Source organism: Euprymna scolopes, chromosome 22 (genome assembly GCF_053919585.1).
Source record: "Euprymna scolopes isolate OS-2025 chromosome 22, ASM5391958v1, whole genome shotgun sequence".
Lineage (NCBI taxonomy): Eukaryota > Metazoa > Mollusca > Cephalopoda > Sepiida > Sepiolidae > Euprymna > Euprymna scolopes.
The window spans coordinates 36,430,753-36,441,752 of NC_136503.1; positions in this window are offsets into that span (position 1 = coordinate 36,430,753).

The following is an 11,000-nucleotide window of genomic DNA, read 5'->3' on the forward strand; positions in this document are numbered from 1 at the left end:
TTTACCAAGCGCAGTTGGAATCTTAATTGTGTCAGGTGAAGAAGTGATAGGAAACTGACCATTACCGATTTGGAGAAGCAATTTTGAGAAGTCTGCTGCAGCTGTGTTATCAGAGATATAGGCTCTCATATTAGTAGTCAGTCTCTTCACTATAACGTGCCTCCAGAGATAGGATTGTTTCAAACTTGCATTGACAATGTTAGCCCTTGTGCCATTTTTAACCACTGGGAGGATTTGACGGAAATCACCGCAAAATAAGGTTGGAATGCCACCCATGGGATTCTTGTTTCCTGTGATGTCTTGCAGTGTTCGGTCAATTGCTTCATAAGCACTCTTGTGCGTCATTGGGGCTTCGTCTACAATGATTGCAGAGGTGTCTCTAATTACATTTGCCAAGGCTGAGTTACCAGTAATTTTGCAAACTGGCTGATCCATTCGATGAGTATCCAAGGGTACTTTAAAAGTGCTGTGAAGAGTGCGGCCACCTTGTAGTAGAGTAGCAGCAATGCCACTGAATGCTGTTGCAAGCACAATCTTTCTCATGGATCTAATCTTTGCAAGGATCAAATTGATTACAAAAGTCTTGCCCGTACCACCTGGAGCATCAAGAAACATCATGTTTTTGTTCATTTCACCTTGTGCTTCCAACATTGCCATGAATGAATTGTAAACTTCTCTTTGAGAATCGGTCAGTTTTTCTTGCATATTTTCTGCTTGTAGGGAAGTTCTTCAAGATTATAAGTAACTTCACGTTGATACTCTCTCGCGAGTCTTTCATCTCTCCCTTGCATTGGTGCAGGTAATCCATAGCTTGCCAATGGTTGACCGCACATAAGGAGAACTTTTTCTTCAATTAGACAAAGAGTTTTATTGTAGATGTCCTCATTAAAATCTGCTTCTGGATTGTTAACTTCTTGCCTGTATCTGTGAAGAATGTCTTCAGATATTACATCACGAAAAGCCATCCAGATCTCAAGAGGATTTCTTGGCTCACAGGCTGTTAAAATTATCACAAATAGGCTTCGCAAATTTGAAGGTGATTGAGTGGCACTTGCCTCTCCTACTGCTTGATGCAAGTGATGGTAATTTTCTAGAAGGCCTCGAGCAAGGCACGCTGCTCTGTATGTTTCAAACACCTGACCATTGTATGCTCGCAAATTTTGAAATGAAGTTGGACCAGCAACCTCATTGAGCAACAGGCGTAAGAAATAACACTCCCCTGCTTTTGGACTAATCGTGTAGATTCTCCCAATGCATGGTGCCTTCCATACATCATCATTTTCAGTACCTTCAACGCATTCTTCTCATCCATTTCTTTGTCGATTTGTTCCAAGTGTAAAACTCAGGGACTTCTACGTATTTGAGACCCCTTGCAAAGTCATCCTCATGGCAGAGTTGAAAAAATGCTGTCAAAGTTGTGGCAGGCGGTGGACCTTGGGCTCGTTCCAGAGCAGTATCAGCTGAGAACATGACACGCTGCCCATTTTCAAGATGAACAGAAAGTTGTACAATTGGGGGGAAATGTTCATGGATGGGATGTTCCAATATCCTCCAGGCTGCCTCTGAACTGCCGACATACCTTGCATTCTGGAACTGCTGGATCTCATCCACAATGTGACTTTGTACTTGGCCTTGTTGGTTAGCTGCTCCATCAGTTCTTTGTAGTTCAAACACTGCTTGATCACATCCTTTATTCACGTATTTGAGGACATATTTGATGCTTTGGATCGAGCTGCAAATTTCTACGTTAATGTGAGCGTTGAACTGCTGAAGGAGGACCTTGTTGTACGGAACAATCCACTGGTTTGTTATTTCTTGATTAACATACCGACCATTTCTCTTCATCCTTATTGTACCAGTCTGGCCTCCATCTTCTGGTTTTCTTCGCCTGTACTTGGGGTAAGAGTCTTGGCCTTGCTTGGTACACTGAAGAAATTCTTTTGGGTATTTTTTGGAACATTTGTTGTCAATCATACATGGACAATTTGGATTAAATGGTCCACAAGGTCCATGCACCATATGTGCCATCACTTTAGCATGAAGATCAGGATCTTCCTCTTTGTCAGGGATCTCTGCAGATATGCAGAGATCCATTTTTTCCGGTAGAAGTTTGTCCTCTGGGGCCTGCCAGGTGAGGATGTGTGCATGCAGCAGTCCTCTTTTTTGATATTCAATACTGTACAGGAAAGCCCTCAACCTGCCAAATCCTCCCTTTTTAATAAATTCAAGTAACTTTTTTAGCTTCTGCCTGAAAACCCTGGCAACAATATCTGGACGATCCTGAGGGTCTTGCCCTTGAAGACAATTTTCTGTAATTTCTGTCCACTTTGGATTTGTTGTGAACATGATGAAGAGGTCGGCTCGGCCCATTCGCCGAACATATGCCATGGCATCACTTTGACGCTCAAACATGTATCGAGGGCCTCCTGTATAAGTTGCCGGAAGTACAACTCGTTGACCAAACTGTTCTGGATTCCCATCCTCCCTAAGAATTGAATCTCTCAAGTTGCTATAATTGTCAGCTCTCAGGGTCTGTTGCTCACGCCTCAGGAACTGTAAACGTTCTGTTCCAATCTTGCAGTACACATCCACCAGCCATTGTTGAAATAGTCTTCGGTACCAGAGAAAATAGTTTCCAGGCCGAGTCATTAAATGGTACGAATAAAATTGCTGTTGGGTAACTTTTCGCCCATTGGATGCCTTCATGTAGATGTTGTAAGATGGAGAACCATAGGGGTACATTAACGGGTACATTAAAGTATCGTAGAGGGGATGTAGTTCGGAGATCCATTTTAATGTATCATTTCTAAAACGCAAGACAATATCCCGGTTAGCTGTTGGTTCATTCTCCATTAATATTCCAATCTCATACGTTGTTGTTGGAGCATTGAATCGCCGTGGATGCTCTTCTTGCGGCCTTCGGTCTTCCCTTATGACAACTTTATGTTCTACCAAGTGTTCTTCTTCAATCCTCTCCTTTGTTGTTTTCAGCTGACAAATAAAGCTGTTGTTCTCATGTAAAAATTCAGTCAGACTTTGGAGAATGTCTCTATTGAGTCTACTGTCACGTCCCCGATTATGTAGTTCCTCTTCCAGACTATCCAAGAAGTAGACTTGAATAAACTTTGCTGTTTCATCTTCAGGTGGTAAAAGACTCCCAATCTGGTGGCAAACCTGGCCTCGAATTCTAAAAGAAGGATTCCACCCATGTACTGCCGCAATTTTGTGACCAAATGATGTCATTGCAAAACAATTGTTATAACTGCGTAGATTTTGCAGAAAATCTTTAGAGATGGGACCATTGCCGGAGAGCAAATCTTGAAGCAACTGAGGCAGTGGTGGAAAGCTATCAAGCACAACTTTGCCAGAAGAACAACAACAACCAGGGGGTTCTCCTTTAAATTTTACAGCTGAGCAATGTTGACATACTTTGTCCATTTTTCCTATATCAGCTGTAGTGAGAGAGTCATTTTTGTTGTAGAGCAATCCTTTTCTATTGCAGTGTTCTATTTCATGGTGTCTCAAAGCAGTCATTCGTTGTCTAGCTGCCTCGTTTTCTGTCAATTGATGGGGCAAAGTCATACTCTCTCTCCATGCAGCCTCTCGTTGTTGCCCTTGGTATAGGCGAAAGCTTCGTTGGGTTTCCGATTCATTCTGATGTCGTTGAGCCACTCTCAACTGACCTTGTGTACGTCTACTTACCTCATATAATTCATTCGATCGTAATATTGCTTCTCTTTCCAGTGCATATCTTTGCCTTTCTTGAATTTCATCTTGTGATGAATTTAACCGCCTTACAGCATGTCTAGTTCTGTCAGCTTCACGTTGGGTTTCTCTTTCCAAATCTGACAGTCTTGCTCTCCTTTCTCTTTGACGTATCCTGTTAAGTTCTAGACGTCTTTCTCTATCTGAATTGTTTTCATTGGAGCGAATTGCAGCAACTCTTAGTCTATTAGCTTCCAATCTTTCCATTCTTTCTTCCTCACTTTCGTTTCTACTTCGTTTGGGTGGCATAATTTCGGTTTTAAACGGAATTGTTTAACGATATTAATGATTGTAAATTAATTAAGCGTAAAGAAAATGTATACTAACTGAAATGGACGAACTATAAATAATATTTCTGAATAGTACAATTATAAACAATTATATTGTACCTATTTACTATGCCTCCCCACGGGACAGAGTTAGACACCAGGGTCGTTTTTTAACGTGGAGAAAAGGTACAAAAATAAAAATTGTCTCAGTCGTGAAGGATTTCTCCTCCACCGAAAGAGAACAAGAAAATGAAGTGCAGCATCTGAAGAACAGATACTACACTTTGATCTTGACCAAAAGGAATGAATAAAAGCGACCTACGTGTGACTCATTACTTCCGGGTGTAAACGTCACAGTCTAAAAGTAATAATTAAAAAAAAAAGTAAATGTAAAATAAATGTAATACCAACTTAGGTTAACTAAGTAAACAGTACAATTAAAACAGTTCTATTAAAACAAATAATTACTAAGATCTAGGTAATTGTTAGTCTCATTGTTATGGTTTTAAAGAAAAAAATGTGTAAAAAAAGTTCTGCTTTTGTGAGTACGTGTATTTCTTTTAAATTACATAACCTTTTTATTTTATTAATTATATCTCTTTTAAATTTATATATTTTGTTAGTAAACTGGAAGAAATTCAGTTGAATAAAACCTTGTTCGTGTTCTTTACGTTAAACTCATATTTTTATAAAAGGTTCATCCGGTTTAAAGAAAGCACTAAGTTTAAATAAGACTGGAAATAACTAATTCAATATATAAATAGAAAAATGAAATAAATATAAGCTTTAAGTCTTAAGATAGTAATAATCAAAATGTAATAAATTATTTGTAGTTCAAATCTATGATAAACAGGCTTTCGAAATAGGCTCGACCAGAAAGATTAAATTGGAACGAAATTATAATCCCCGTGCCATTTTCAAAACAACCCCACAAAAGTAACGATATCCTGCAGTTGGTTAAATGACAATGGTTGTAAGAAAAATGTAAAAGAAAATGCGCTTATCTGTTTATTTTGACCTGTTTTATTTAATTAAAAAAAAAATTGGCTATAACTGGAAGAGAGCGTTATGTTTTGGAGGTTGTTTAAAAAATAGAATGGAAATAAAGTTAGTTCCGTTTTAATTGTGTTTAATTGCGGCAAGCGCTAACAAAATCGAAAAATCACTGTTTACATTCGAAATGTTAACTTTTATAGGTTTACAGGTTTGCTGACAAGGCTGGGGGTGTTTAATACAATTATTTTACTAAATTGATTTTTTTCATTTAAAAATAAAATTATTTATTTTTTAATAAAGTTTTATTTTAAAATATTTGTTTTTGTTTATTTATATAAAATTACGATAGTTGAATTGTATTCTTTCAATTATATTGGCAAGTAAAATATAAAAGATTAAAACGGAACGAAATTGAAATTTCCATTACATTTTCAATACAATCCCAAAACATAAAGCTTTGCTCGCCAATGAATTGTTTTGATAATATACGTAAAGTGAAATAAATCGAATATAAAATTAAATGAAAATATATTAAATAATTAAATGTTAAATAGATTTTGTAAATAGTACAGTTGAAATGATTAGAATATTTCCAATATGTAATAAGGTCGAGGTAATTAGTTAAAGAGATTTAATATAATGTGATATGCAAATGAGCATAAGTCATTCGATATGGGGGTGGTTTGTAGACTAGTATATAAAGAAATTAGGCATAGATTATTATGTCTCCTATAACAGAAACATCCTAAAATGGGTTCTAATGTTTCTCTACCAGGAGAGATCTACCCTCTTACCTCCTTTATATTTCGTTGATGATGGAGAGCTGTACACACAGACAGAAACACACGAACCCTATTACTTTATAAATATATATATATATATATATATATATATATATATTAGTATATTTAGGCAGCATTTTTTTTTCTTTTATGCACGTTTCATTAAATACACAGACAACTCTTGCTTATTTTTCTTGTAATCCTCCTTTTCTCTTTGTCGGACAATTTTCCGAACGTTGTATTTGAGTGAAAAAAGAAATTTCGTGACCGTTTTCAACCTCCACGTCATAACCACGGAAAAAACTCTAAAATAAGATTTATTATTTATTACAAAAATTTTAAAACTAACCAATTACTAATAAATAATAACCCTACATCCGATGGTAGTATGCTGAAAACTAGAAATGCCGTGTACGTCTTTAAATGTCCCATAGGAGAATGTGTCCAAAAATAATTCGTACATTGGCATGACTCGAACCAGCATCTCCCGTCGTTTAACATGTCACCTGTCTTCCCCGAATAGTTCAATCTATCAGTACCTCATAGCACACCACACCCATAAAACTGAATTTAGAGACATATTAATAAAAACACGGCCATTTTAACTGTCTCATATTGCGAGGTGCACCTCCCAATCTTTAAGGCATTGTTAATCCACATTAATAAACCAACGATTAACCCGACTCAAAATGAAACGGAGGGCGCGCTCAAGTGCTTTTGAGTAATTTAGTGATTTTAAGCGATTTTAATCGTTTTTTAATCGTCTTTTCATTTCATCTCGCTATTTTCATTTTTCGATTTCATTTTTTATTTTTTATTTTTTACTACTCGCCTGAGTATGACCAATGGAGATCAAAAACGTTCGCGATTGCGGCAACTTTCTTTTTTCACTCGAAAAAAACGTTCGGAAAATGGCCAGATAAAGAGAAAAGGAGGATTACACGAAAAATAAGCAAGAGTTGTCTGTGCTATTTAATGAAACGTGTATATATATATATATATATATATATATATATATATATATATATATATATATATATATATATATATATATCAGAAAACAACATGGCTGTTAATATATATAAACAAAAATAACATAGCTGACGAGAGCCTAACATTATTTACTATTTACCATTACTCTCCAATTCTCTCTCCTCTGATCTTGAGCATGTAGTACAATGGGGAAGGGAGTGGCTGGTTACTTTTAATGCATCTAAAACCAAGCTTCTCTCTTTACATCATCAACATTTTAATCCACATCTGTCATCAATTGAAATGAATGGCTCTCGTCTTCAGGAGGCCTCAAGTTTTGACAAGCTTCTGGGCTTGACCATTACTCCTGATCTTAAATGGAACACGTATATCAAATCTGTTGCCAAGGCCGCTGGAAAAATGGTGGGATCTTTCTATCGATCCAGTAGATATCTCACTGCTGATGCTATTCTCTATCTATATAAGAGCCAGGTACGTCCAAGGATGGAATACTGTTGCCACATCTGGGCAGGAGCTGCTAGAAAGGACTTGTCCTGCCTTGATAGAGTTCAAAATAGACTTCGTAGCCTCGTAGGAGATGTCCTTTTCTCCTCCTTACAACCTCTATCTCACAGAAGAGATGTTGCGAGTTTGTCTCTGATGTATCGTTATTTTCATGGAAAGTGTTCAACTGAGCTTCAATCTATGGTCCCCCCTCGCCAAACTTTCACAAGAAACACTCGTCTAGCTGTAAACACTATCAATAATTTCCCCCACTCTTTATCTGTGCCTAAACCTAAACATAGATTCCATGAACAAAGCTTCTTTCTTAGAACTGCACGCCTGTGGAATTGTCTTCCGTTTTCCTGCTTTCCGGCTGACTACAATATGGTTGTGTTCAAGTCTAAGGTAAATAAGTTCTTGATGAGCCGTTCCATATAAGTTATTAAATTTACCAAATTTTCATTACTAATGATTACTATATTGACCAACTTCTACTGTACACTCTTTAACCCTTATCCTTGAGTGGCCTCTGGGCCTTGATAATGTGGTGATGCCTTTGTAAAAAAAAACAAAAAAAAAAAACTGGTCGCCCTTATGTTACGCTTGAAACCGATGGTACCAATATTTTTCTGACCTTCTGTACATTTAAATAAATAAATATTAAGCTCTTATATCGAAAAAGGCTTATCCTTTGTAATCGAGCACTTTGTCGGAATTCTTTCCCAACAAACGGTAAACATATATATGAGAGAGAGAGAGAGCGAGGGGGAGAAGAAGAGAGAGCGAGAGATAACTCCCACCCCTTTTGTCCCTCTTCATTTCCTCTTGTATATATTTATTTTATGGTAACTGTAACTATATCCTACTTACTTTTATCTTCGTTCTAACTTTGTTCCCTTCCTTTTTAAAAAAAAAAAAATCAGAATGCCATCGTACACCCCTGATGAAGACGGGGAAAGACGTCTCGGGTTAAAAAGAACTCTCTTTTCTGTCATTTATAAATTTTATACCCATAAGAAACTCTGTTAATATATATATACATATATATACATATATATATATATATATATATATATATACATTTGACGTCGCGATGGGGTCGTATGACAGTGCGTATATCTGCGATCTGGTTGGACTTTTTCTACTGGAGACCATGAAAAATAAATTCCCAGATCACTTTTTTAGATTATATAGAGATGATGGACTTTGCCTATCGCGTGACTACAATGGATGTGCACTAGACAGGCTTAGGAAAGACCTGAATTTTTTAAGGAGCTAGGCTTTAAAATAATAATACAGACAAATTTAGATAGAGTAGATATTTTAGATTCCACTCTAGATCTCGAGAAGAAAATACATAACCCCTTCCACAAACTAAATGAAAAAATTATGTACATAAATAAGGGTTCATGCCACCCACCCACAGTGTTTAAAAATATGGTAGCAAATATTAGCCAAAGAATTTCACGGCTTTCTTCGAACGCTGAAGTGTTCGAGCAAGCAGCACCATATTATAATGAAGCACTGCATCAAAGTGGTTTCAAAGAAAACATAAAATTTCAACAAACCCAGGATAATAGAGAAAATAAAAAACGAAAGAGGAAACGGAAGATAATCTGGTTCTTACCTCCGTTCTCATTGAACACTAAAACTAGAGTAGGACATTTTTTTCTTAGCCTTCTAGATAAGCATTTTCCAGAAACACACAAACTACATAAAATTTTTAATAGAAACACTGTGAAAGTTAGTTACTCGACAGCTCAATCAATAAAGTCGATAATATCCAAGGAACCAAAAAAAGATAGATAACGAAGGCTGCTCTTGCAGGACCAAAAATAGCTGTCCATTGGAGGGTAATTGTAAAGCTGAATCCCTTGTTTATGAGGCCACAATAACGGACCAACCACAAATATACCGGAAAAATATATAGGTGTGACAAAAGGCCATTTTAAACAAAGATATTACGCGCATATGAGCTCCTTTAGAACTAAAACAAGAATGAATACAGCATTAGCTGCCCGCGTGTGGGAGCTTAAAGAAAATAATACACCCTTTTCCATAAAATGAGAAAAATAGAGCACAAACCAGCATACGTCCCGGAATTAAGTCAATGCTCACTCTGTAACGCAGAAAAATACTACATCCTCCGGGCAATTCATGACCCAAAAATAAAATGTTTAAATGTGAGGAGTGAAGCTTTGAAAAATTGCATACACAGAAGGAAGGGGCCCCTAATAAATTGGATCAATGAAAAAAACAACACCTTAATGTTGATTATATATATATATATATATATATATATATATATATATATATATATATATATATATATATATATATATATATATATATGTAATAGTAAAAAAATTGTAAATACAAAAATGATTAGTCGGTAAACTTGGATTTTAATCGTAATTATATTATAGATTTTAAATTAATGTATTTTATAAAAAAAAAAACTTAGATGCTGATTATATATATATATATATATATATATATATATATATATATATATACATATGTATGTAATAGGAAAACATTGTAAATACTAAAATGATTAGTCGGTAAACTTTGATTGTAATTGTAATTATATTATAGATTTTAAATTAATGTATTATATATACATTTTTTAAAATTATACTTTATAAATGTAATTTACAATCTATTTCGAATTTAAAAATATAGAAAAAATATAATAATGTTAATATACTAGGGAAATCACTTAGGATAGATAAATACTCACTTCCCCAAACCTTGAAAGATTTGGATTTAAAAAAATATTTTTAAATGTATTTCGAAATTTCTAAACGTGATTCGATATAATTAAAAATATTTTTTTTAACTTTAAACGTATTTTTGGAAATTTTTAAACGTAATTCGATATTATTAAACGAATTTTTAAGTTTTTAACCGATACCAATATATATTTTAAGGTTTTTTTATGCATAAGAAAAGAGATTTTTAAATTAAATTGGGTTCAAATTAAAATCGATTTATATAAGGAATTTTTTTTTTCGAAATTAGATCTTAAATTTAAATAATTCAAAGTTTAAAATTAGGTATTACATCATCCGATAAATAAAAATTAAAAAAAGGGGGGATTTAACAAAACGAGATTTAAACGTGAACTCGCGAGGTATATATACTTCACACTTCCGGTTATAAAATAGACGAATATTGGCTGAAGAGAGCTTGATAAGGATACCTTAAAGGGGCCTTATTATCGGGCTTGAAACTGACAGTACCAATGATCTGTCTCAACTAACAACTTTCTATACACAATATATATATATTTATATATATGTATATATATATATATATATATATATATATATATATATATATATATATATATATACACTAGTAGGGCGACCGGGTGTTGTCCAGGATTGAATAATAATAAACGAATGTTCCAAACTTCCAATACTTTTATCGTCGTCGAAATCGGTGGAATTAACAGTTTTTCATTCAAATCGCTTGATTGACTGCTCTATACGGGGACCAACCGTATTGCCTCCCTGCAATGACTTAGTCCACCAGACATTGTTGTGTACACTGCACTGTAGAAAACTAACGGTTGATTTCATAAAATTATTTTTAAAATGGCCTGAATTAAAGTTTTAAATGTTAAGTATCATGATTCAATTATGCTCTAAACATAAACATTTATCTTGAGTGCACCCCTGTCTTACAAAAGAACCTATTGTAATGC